The sequence below is a fragment of the Magnolia sinica genome, chromosome 14, assembly GCF_029962835.1.
Source record: "Magnolia sinica isolate HGM2019 chromosome 14, MsV1, whole genome shotgun sequence".
Classification (NCBI taxonomy): Eukaryota; Viridiplantae; Streptophyta; class Magnoliopsida; order Magnoliales; family Magnoliaceae; genus Magnolia; species Magnolia sinica.
The window spans coordinates 77,829,393-77,841,252 of NC_080586.1; positions in this window are offsets into that span (position 1 = coordinate 77,829,393).

Below are 11,860 nucleotides of genomic sequence, written 5' to 3' on the forward strand. Positions count from 1 at the left end.
TAACACAATGGGAGACACGGCCTAACGGTATACAGCCCTCATGTGCTCATGCATTCACTCGGTCTAAACGTTGGAGCAACCTCTGGAACCAAGAGAGTTCTAGGATTTTCACCGAAGGATATCTATAGCACCCCATGTAGAACAGATTTTCGATATCCCATCTGGCCATTCACAAAATACCTATGGAGGCTATGACCCTGATGTCGCTAGGGCATATGGTGGTCATGTCACATAAATGCGAGATGCCTGATTCACATAGTCCAATCATGCATCAATCCTAAGCATACTGTGCTTTCATGTGGGGCAACTCTGCCTATCAAGGAGCCCCATGAACAACCTGCCCTATGGCATATGCAATGGTCAATCACATCTCATAACAAATATGTAGATGATGTGTATGGGCACGTATTATGATGTTATGCTGTCACATACTCATAATCGGTATCAATAACTAGCCTTAATAATCAGCATCGACATTCAGCCTCGACAATGTGGACATTTAACCAACATTGCCCCCAAGGAGTGGCCCACATAGGGTCAAATATATAGTGGGCCCATGGCCACGCAAAGGGCTTGATATACAACACCATGGGCCTCACTCAAGAGCTTAATACACATCACGATGGGCCTTTCACATGGGCCTAACATACATCACAATGGGCTCCATTGCCTAGCCCTCAAATGCATCACAATGGGCCTCATCACATAGGCCTCACATACATCACTTGGGCCTTAAACACGGGCTGAATGCACATCACAATGGGCTTCAAATACAGGCCGCATATACAGCATATAGGCCGAATACACATCACATTAGGCCTCAACTACGGGTCGCATATACATCACATAGGTCTCTACAATCGGCCTCGACATTCGAAATCGGCCTCGACAATCGAAATTGGCCTCAACAATCAAAATCGACACTCAAAATCGGCCTCGACAATCAGAATCAGCCTCAATAATGGGAATCGACCCTCAAAATCGGCCTCGACAATCGGAATCGGCCTATACAATCAGCCTTGACAAATTAGAATCGGCCTCGATACTCAGCCTTGACAATCGAAATCGGCTTATACAATCGGCCTCGACAAATCAGAATCGGCCTAGATAATCGAAATAAGCCTATACAATCAGTCTCAAGAAATCAGGATCGGCTTCGATACTCAGCCTCGACAAATCAGAACCGGCCTCGATACTCAGCCTCGACAATCAGAATCGAAATTGGAATCAGCAATCGGAATCAGCCTCGACAAATCAGAATCAGCCTCGACAATCGAAATCGAAATCGGTAATCGAAATCGGTCTCGATAATCAGCCTTGACAATCGGAATCAGCCTCAACAATCAGCCTCGACAATCGGAATCGAAATCAGCCTCAACAATTGGCCTTGACACTCGGAATCGTAATCGACCTTAACAATTGACCTTGACAATCAGAGTCAAAATCGACAATTAGAATCGAAATCGGTATCAACAATCAAAATCAGCCTCGACAATCGGAATCGAAATCGGAATCGGGCTCAACAATCGGCCTCGACAATCACAATCGGCCTCGACAATCAGAATCGGTGTCGACAATCGAAATCAGTATTGACAATTGGAATCGTTCGAACAAGGCCTAAGGGAAAGTCACAATGTGGACTTTCAATCATCATTGCCCATCAATGTGGACATTTAACCAGCATTGCTCCCAAGGAGTGGCCCATATAAAGGATTCATACACAACGTAACGAGCCATACATACATCGCATTGGGCCTCAACCATGGGCCTTGAATACATCACAATGGGCCTTGCCCATAGGTCATGAATACATCACATTGGGCCTCACCCATAGGCCTCAAATACATCACATTGGGCCTCGAATACATCACATTGGGCCATGCCCATAGGCCTCGAATATACAATAGGTGAGCCCTACACATGGGCCTTATATACATCAGTGGGCTACATCAATGGGCCGCACTAGTGGGCCTTATACACATCAAGTGGGCTGCATCAATGGGCTGCACTAATGGGCCTCATACATATCAAGTGGGTTGCATCAATGGGCCGCACTAATGGGCCTCAAATGGGCTATAATTATATCAAGGTGGGCCTCATAGATGGGCCACAAAATATATTAAGGTGGGCCTCATAGATGGGCCAAAAAATGCATCAAGGTGGGCCTCAAGTGGAAGCTTGGGTTACATCTAAAATTATTTCAATAGTTACAGGTGCAACATGTGTATAACTGGACACTATCATTCTATGGGGCACATGACCCATTAATGATGATCAGCACTGTCCAAACATTATTTATGTAAACTAGTACTATCCAAACATTCTTCACCACCGTTTGGCATAATCTGAACGGTGTGGATGAAATAAATACATCATGGTGGTATGGTGGCTCACCAGAGATTTGAATCTGCTCAGTTTTTGTAACGCCCTAAAAATCGAGGGGCGAGCAAGGGCCCAACTCCCGAGTTCCAACGCATCACTTATGCAACATAAATAATGATGATTAAATGTTGTCTGTATTAACTTGTTAAACATGAATGGGATTACACTAAATCAACATATCATACTCCAGGGACAATTAAATTACACAAGCGGAAGACTGTGATAAGTATATAGAGCATATAATTGGTAAGTCCCTAAAATATCAACATGTCGCCAGGTTAAATAAATTACATGTATAGTTCCAAAATATAAAAAATGATATAATGTAATGTTCGACTAATTTGTATCCCTGAAAACCCGTCGACGCAACTCCAGGTATACGTAGACCCACTAGAGAGTTGCATGTAGGAGAACTCCTCCTCGTCATCATAATAGTTAGGCTCCACTTCGTAAGCATCGCCATCACCTGCAACTAAGACAGATTCTAGTTGGTATTTTAAAATATCATCCCAGAGTGGGAGTAAGTGATCAACTCAATGGAGCTATAAGGTAAAGGTTAACATATTATCAATTCAGTCAAGTAGTAATGATAACACAATACAACAAGCATTCCTAAGTACTCTGATTAATGTAAGGATGATATGTATTAATAATGCATGCCCTCACCTGCACTCCCTCTACGATATCATCTCACGATCACGGTATGCACCTCTTCCTCTGTGCTCAACTCCAATGCCAAAGGCACATGTAATGCGGTGTATGTGCATGATTACCAAGTTCTTATTTAGGTCTTTTCATACAGCAGGATTGGGAAGCTAAGACACCTCCCTTTATATCACTTACCCAAATAATGATCCATCTAGGGTCGTCAATCCTAGCTAGTCACATACGATAGATGGTTCCAAGTCATTACAGAGAGGCTCGTCACCTCAGTGCAGGCCCGGTTTATACTCGAGCTTACTACGGAAAGGCTCGTCACCTTAACGTAGACCAAGTGTATGCTCAAGGTCACTACGAGTGGCTCGTCACCTAATCATAGGCCGACAGCTCAAATACAGTGTCCCATACCACCGTATTCAGCTCACAAGTCTGGGTTGCTCACCGGATACAACGAGAAGGCTCGTCACCCCAGCGTAGGCCGACAGTACGACCAGGTGTCCCATACCACCATTCCCGGCTCATGAGTCTTAGCGGATCGAGGTACTAAGGTTAAAGGGGCTTTGCACTGGTAAGTTGGTACCTTAAATTCAAGCAGTAGCGTCCATAAATGGTGAAAATACATTGGGTCAATCGGGTTACTTGAAAAGATCGACTGGTACGAGCGCACGTTGAGTTGATCGACATGAAGCACGTAAGCACTCCGTGTGGCCTAATCACTGTCGACAACCAGTGTACGACTCGGATTCATCGAACGCGTCTTACGTGGCGAAACCACCTCAGCCACTGATTCAGAAATTATTATCGATTGCCTGGACTACATCGTAGTCCCAATCACAGTCAAATATAGGAAGTAAGCATACATGATAATCATACGGCATGTAACAACCAATTCCGACATAAACATCATTTGAGCATATAATTCGACATGTATAACATACATATACATTTGTTACACAAAGCATACAATTTAAATTGAAGTTACATGAAGGGAAGCATACATATAGCTAAGGTAGTTGAGAATCCTATCTCAACAACCCTTGTAAGTACAAATCATCAAGCAATAACTCATACAGGCATTTTATCAAACACTTAGACTACACATATCAACATACATGTAATATAGTAGTTATAACAGGTATTATAGCAAATCCTTTCACATAGGAGTTACCACACGTACAACGATCATGTAGCCTCAAGCATCAATCATAACAAGCACAAATCATAGTTCCATATTCAATCACACATTTCAGCAAACACCTAGAATGCATTTAAAATCAACATGGTACACATATAGATGTAATATACGAAAAACCTCATATCTAAGCATATGTGATAGCAATCAAGTCAGTCATAAATCATTAACTAACATTGAAAGCCTTGAAAACCATAACCTAAACGTTTATAGTCTGTACCTTATGCCAGTAAACTCGCAACGAACTCAGTTTAAACACTAAGTCCTCGTCTACGGCACAACAGCAACCTATAGCATGAAATAGGTTAGCTATTTCACATTTTACTCTATTTGAATCCCTAAAACAGATTAGGGTTAGGATTTCTTACCCAAGAATGGAATAAGAAACACCGGAATAACGATACGGTAATGGTGGTTAAGCACGTGGAGTGGTGGGATCGAATCTCTGGAACGATCCCTCACACTCTCTCTCAATTTCTCTCTTACCTTCTCTTTCTTCTCTCTTCTCTCTCCTAGGGTTTGAAATTCGTATGGAGTGAGAGAGAGAGGGTTTAAGGCCCTTATATATACCCAGAACTGATGGGAATGGCCCCAGGGCCATGGTATACTTAGGTTATAGCCAAACGGTGGCCGTTTCGGTCCAACGGAGCACATGTAGAGGCCCCTTTTTCTGCACACAATCCGGAAAAAGTTTCCTGTCATTGGATCTAGGTCAGGCTAAGTTTTTGGTCCGATCGGATTACGGGTTGACCGCGGAGGACAATTTCAGTTTAACGGTCATCGCCACTCGATCAGGTCCACCAGTACACTGACATGTGTATGAAAATTTTCCTGATCTAATGGTGTATTTGGGTCAGATTCTGATGGTGTATTTGGGTCAGATTTTGATGGTCTGAAACCTTAAAATTGGCCCGCAAGCGAATGACCTAGTTTACTTAAATATGAGTACATATCCTAAAGATATTCGCGTTCTCACACACTTCGCTCTGGGCTCAAGTTGTGTATTTCTATATACTATTAGGACTTGATTTTCGAAATGGTTGTCAAGTCCAGTGAGGTGGTCATAACTGTATAGTTTCATAGTTATCGGACTTTCGACGCGCGGTCCAGGTCCGATACGGAGTTTCAATGCGCTCCTAGGAGTAACTGGGTTTAGAGGTTGATCCTATGTTTTTCGATAATATAGCGCTAGCGAATCTGCTGGTTTTGGGTCTTGCAGTTTGTATTTAAAGTGGTTCAAGGTAATTCCACAGCCAATCTAGTTTAGCACTTAGTTAATTCTTGTCTAATTTCTAAAGGATTTGGTCCTAAGTGATTTCTGCCTGAGGTGGTACTCGGGTCTTTGTACAAATTTTTCTGAGGCATTACAATCTACTCCCTTTAAAGAAAAATTTTATCCTCAAAATTAATACTTTTTCGTCCTCTTTGAGAATCTGAGGGTAGTTCTTACGAACATCGGCTTCTGTTTCCCAAGTAGCCTCTTCTTCAGTGTGGTGTGTCCACAGTACCTTCACAAGTGGGATAACCTTACAATGCAGCACCTGTTCCATCTTGTCTAAGACACGCGTCGGTCGTAGTACATAAGTAGCATCTTCACTCAACTGTACCTTCTCCCATCTGATAATGTGGGAAGGATCGGGAATGTATTTCTTTAGCATAGATACATGAAATACGTTGTGCACGCCCACGAGTAGTGTGGGCAAAGCAAGGCGGTATGCTACCAAACCCACACGGTCTAGTATCTGAAATGGGCTAATGAATCTTAGCGTGAGTTTTTCCTTTTTACCAAACTGAAGGACTCCCTTTATGGGGAAAACCTTGAGAAACATATGGTCTCCAACCTCAAACTCTAGCTGTCACTGCCTCGTATCGGCCTAGCTCTTCTATCTACTCCGTGCTGCCAGAAGTCGACGCCTGATAATGTCGATCTGCTCTGAGGTCGCCTGAACTAACTTTGGGCCAATCAACTCTTCTCGCCAACCTCTGCCCAGTAATGCAGTACTCTAACAAGCACCCATACAAGGCCTCATAGGGAGCCATGTCAATACTCACCTGGAAGCTGTTATTATAAGCGAACTCTGCATAGGAAAGCCAGTCATCCCAACTGTCCTTGAAATCCAACACACAAGCTCGCAGCATATCTTCCAATAACTGATTTACCTGCTCCGTCTGCCCATCAGTCTGTAGGTGGAATGCGGTACTGAACTTCAGTTTCACACCCATCACTTCCAGGATACGAGTCCAGAAGATAGATGTGAATCGCGTGTCTTGGTCCGACACGATCTCTATAGGAACTCCGTGTAGATGTACAATCTCCTTGATGTACAACCTAGCCAACTCGTCTGCAGAGTTCGAGACTTTAATCAGGAGGAAGTGAGCCGATTTCGTCAACCAGTCCACAATCACCAAAATAAAGTCATGCCCCTTCCTCGTCTTCAGCAATCCTGAAATGAAATCCATAAAGATGAAATCCCACTTCCACTCAGCTATGGGCTTGGGCTGAAGCAGTAGCGTTCATAAATGGTGAAAATACATTGAGTCAATCAGGTTACTTGACAAGCTCGACTGGTACGAGCGCACATTGAGTTGATCGACATGAAGCGCGTAAGCACTCCGTGTGGCTAAACCACTGTCGACAACCAGTGTACGACTCGGATTCATCGAACGCGTCTTACGTGGCGAAATGACCTCAGCCACTGATTCAGAAATTATTACTGATTGCCTGGACTACATCATAGTCCCGATCACAGTCAAATACAGGAAGTAAGCATACATGATAATCATATAGCATGTAACAACCAGTTCCGACATAAACATCATTTGAGCATATAATTCGACATATATAACATACATATACATTTGTTACACAAAGCATACAATTTAAATTGAAGTTACATGAAGGGAAGCATACATATAGCTAAGGTAGTTGAGAATCCTATCTCAACAACCCTTGTAAATACAAATCATCAAGCAATTACTCATACAGGCATTTTATCAAACACTTAGACTACACATATCAACATACATGTAATATAGTAGTTATAACAGGTATTATAGCAAATCCTTTCACATAGGAGTTACCACACGTACAACGATCATGTAGCCTCAAGCATCAATCATAACAAGCACAAATCATAGTTCCATATTCAATCACACATTTCAGCAAACACCTAGAATGCATTTAAAATCAACATGGTACACATATAGATGTAATATACGAAAAACCTCATATCTAAGCATATGTGATAGCAATCAAGTCAGTCATAAATCATTAACTAACATTGAAAGCCTTGAAAACCATAACCTAAACGTTTATAGTCTGTACCTTATGCCAGTAAACTCGCAACGAACTCAGTTTAAACACTAAGTCCTCGTCTACGGCACAACAGCAACCTATAGCATGAAATAGGTTAGCTATTTCACATTTTACTCTATTTGAATCCCTAAAATAGATTAGGGTTAGGATTTCTTACCCAATAATGAAATCGGAAACACCAGAATAACGATACGGTAACGATGGTTAAGCACTTGGAGTCGTGGGATCGAATCTCAGGAACCATCCCTCACACTCTCTCTTAATTTCTCTCGTTCCTTCTCTTTCTTCTCTCTTCTCTCTCCTAGGGTTTGAAATTCGTATGGAATGAGAGAGAGAGAGAGAGGGTTTAAGGCCCTTATATACGCCCAGAACTGATGGGAATGGCCCCAGGGCCATGGTATACTTAGGTTATAGCCAAACGGTGGCCGTTTTGGTCCCACGGAGCACATGTAGAGGCCCCTTTTCTACACATAGTCTGGGGGAAGTTCCCTGACATTGGATCTAGGTCAGGCTAAGTTTTTAGTCCAATCAGATTTACAGGTTGACTGCAGAGGACCAGTTTCAGTTTAACGGTCATCGCCACTTGATCAGGGCCACCAGTACACTAACATGTGCATGAAATTTTTCCTGATCTAAAGGTGTATTTGGGTTAGATTCTGACGGTCTGAAACCTTAAAATTGGTCCGCAAGCAAATGACCCAGTTTACTTAAATATGAGTACATATCCTAAAGATATTCGCGTTTCTCACACACTTCGCTCCGGGCTCAAGTTGTGTGTTTCTAGATACTATTAGGACTTGATTTTTGAAATGGTTGTCAAGTCCAGTGAGGCGGTCATAACTGTATAGTTTCATAGTTATCGGACTTTCGACGCGCGGTCCAGGTCCGATATGGAGTTTCAATGCGCTCCCAGGAGTAACTGGGTTTAGAGATTGATCCTATGTTTTTCGATAACATAGCGCTAGTGAATCTGCTGGTTTTGGGTCTTGCAGTTTGTATTTAAAGTGGTTCAAGGTAATTCCATAGCCGATCTAGTTTGGCACTTAGTTAATTCTTGTCTAATTTCTAAAGGATTTGGTCCTGAGTGATTTCTGCCTGAGGTGGTACTCGGGTCTTTATACGGATTTTTCTGAGGCATTACAATCTACTCCCCTTAAAGAAAAATTTTATCCTCAAAATTAATACTTTTTCGTACTACTCGAGAATCTGAGGGTAGTTCTTACGAACATCTGCTTCTTTTTTCCAAGTAGCCTCTTCTTCAGTGTGGTGTGTCCACAGTACCTTCACAAGTGGGATAACCTTGCTACGCAGCACCTGTTCCTTCCTGTTTAAGACACGCGTCGGTCGTAGTACATAAGTAGCATCTTCACTCAACTGTACCTACTCCCATCTGATAATGTGGGAAGGATCGGGAACATATTTTTTCAGCATAGATACATGAAATACATTGTGCACACCAGCGAGTGGTGTGGGCAAAGCAAGGTGGTATGCTACCACACCCACACGGTCTAGTATCTGAAATGGGCCAATGAATCTTGGGGTAAGTTTTCCCTTCTTACAAAACTGAAGGACTCCCTTCATGGAGAAAACCTTGAGAAACACATGGTCCCCAACCTCAAACTCTAGCTGTCACCGCCTTGTATCGGCCTAGCTCTTCTCTCTACTTTGTGCTGCCAGAAGTCGACGCCTGATAATGTGGATCTGCTCTGAGGTCGCCTGAGCTAACTCTGGGCCAATCAACTCTTCTCGTCAACCTCTTCCCAGCAATGCGGTGCTCTACACAGGCATCCATACAAGGCCTCATAGGGAGCCATGTCAATACTCACCTGGAAGCTGTTATTATAAGCGAACTCTGCATAGGGAAGCCAGTCATCCCAACTGTCCTTGAAATCCAGCACACAAGCTCGCAGCATATCTTCCAATAACTGATTTACCCGCTTCGTCTGCCCATCAGTCTGTGGGTGGAATGCGGTATTGAACTTCAGTTTCACACCCATCACTTCCTGGATACGAGTCCAGAAGATAGATGTGAATCGAGTGTCTCGGTCCAATACGATCTCTATAGGAACTCCGTGCAGACATACAATCTCCTTAATGTACAACTTAGCCAACTCGTCTGCAGAGTTCGAGACTTTAATTGGGAGGAAGTAAGCCGATTTTGTCAACCGGTCCATAATCACCTAAATAAAGTCATGCCCCTTCCTCGTCTTTGGCAATCCTGAAATGAAATTCATAAAGATGAAATCTCACTTCCACTCAGCTATGGGTATGGGCTGAAGTAGTCCAGGAGGTCGGCTATGTTCAGCCTTGACCTGATGGCACATGAGACAATGGGACACATAATCTGCTATGTGGGCATTCATGTTGTCCCACCAGTATGACCTCCTCATGTCTTGATACATCTTCGTACTACCAGGATGCATCGCCATTTTCAAATTGTGAGCTGCCTCAAGAACTTCCCGTCTCAGGTCGTGAAGGTTTGGGACGCATAGGTGGCCACAGTAACATAAGTCACCATCCGTACCAACTCTCCATTCCGAATCTACATCGTTACCGACTCGCTTCCTCAACTCTGTCAACCCTTCATCTTCCTTCTGAGCCACAATGATTCGGTCATCGATCAGTGGCTGCACACGAACATGTGCGACACTTTCAAACGGTTCCTCCACCGTGAGCTTCTGCTTAAAATCACGCATAAAATCCATCATATTCCACTCCTCAATCATCAGCGGAGCTGCAAATGCTATCGCCTTCTTGTGGCTTAACGTGTCTGCCACAAGGTTGGCCTTGCCAGGATGGTAGGAGACCTCGAACTTGAAGTCCTTCAAGGTTTCCATCCATCGTCACTGCCTTATATTCAAATCCCTCGGCGTGAATATGTACCTAAGGCTCTTGTGGTCTTAAAAGAACTCGAACTCCTCTCCATAGAGGTAATGTCTCCAGAGCTTCAATGCAAAGATTGCAACCGTTAATTCTAGGTCGTGTGTAGGGTAGTTCTCCTCGTGTTTCCTCAACTGCCTCGAGGCATAAGCAATCACCTTGTCCTTTTGCATAAGGACACAACCCAAACTAACATGAGACGCATCAGTGTATATTGTATACTTGACCCCTTGCTCTGGTAATACTAGCACAGAGGCGGACATCAACCCATCCTAAAGCTCCTGAAAAGCTGCTTTTGCCTTCTCATTCCAAGTAAACTTAAGATCCTTCCGAGTCAGCTGAGACAATGGTCTAGCTATCTTGGAGAAGTCCCGAATGAATTGTTGATAATTACCTGCCAGGCCAAGAAAACTCCTCACTTCAGTAACCGAACCGAGCTGCTCCCAGTCCTGTACTGCGGTTACCTTAGCAAGGTCCACAGCTATGCCTTCCTTGGACACCACCTGTCCCAGGAACTTGACTTCTTCTTTTTAGAAGTCGCACTTCTTGTACTGTGTAAACAACTGGTTCTCCCTGAGAGTATCAAAGACTGCTTGCAGGCGCTCCTCGTGATCTTCCCGACCCTTGGAGTATATTAGGATGTCATCTATAAACACGATGACGAATCGGAAAAGATACGGTCGAAACACCATGTTCATCAAGTCCATGAACATGGTCGGTGCATTTATAAGTCCAAACAACATTATAAGGAACTTATAGTGCCCAAAGCTGGTCTTGAATGCTGTCTTCTGTACATCCTCATCCCTGATGCACAACTGATGATACCCTAACTGTAAATCGATCTTCAAAAAATATTGTACCCCCTTCAACTGATCGAACAGATCATCTATCCTGGGCAAAGGATACTTATTCTTCACTGTCACTTGGTTCAATCTATGGTAATCAATATTACACAACCGCAATGACCCGTCTTTCTTCTTTACAAACAACATAGGCGCTCCCCAAGGAGATACACTCGGTCGTATGAAGCCCGAATCCAACAAGCCATCAATCTGTCTCCTCAATTCCTCCATCTCACATGGAGGCATGCGATATGTGGGTAACGAGATGGGTGTCGCACCAGGCACAAGATCAATGGTAAAATCGATCTCGCGCTGAGGAGGTAGTCCAGGAATCGTCCTGAACACGTCCTTAAAATCTTAAACTACTGGCGTATTCCCCAACATTGGGCCATCAACCCGCTTTAACAAGGTAGCGTAACAACTAATGCGGCGGGGCCAACTGACTTGAATTGGAAAAGTAAAGACTGTGCCCTCAGGTCCATAGGTTGTCACCACTTGGGTATCGCAGTCAATATCTGCCTTCATCTTGGTGAGCCGATCCATACCGAGGATAACATTGTAGTGCCATAAGAGGGCGATAATCAGGTC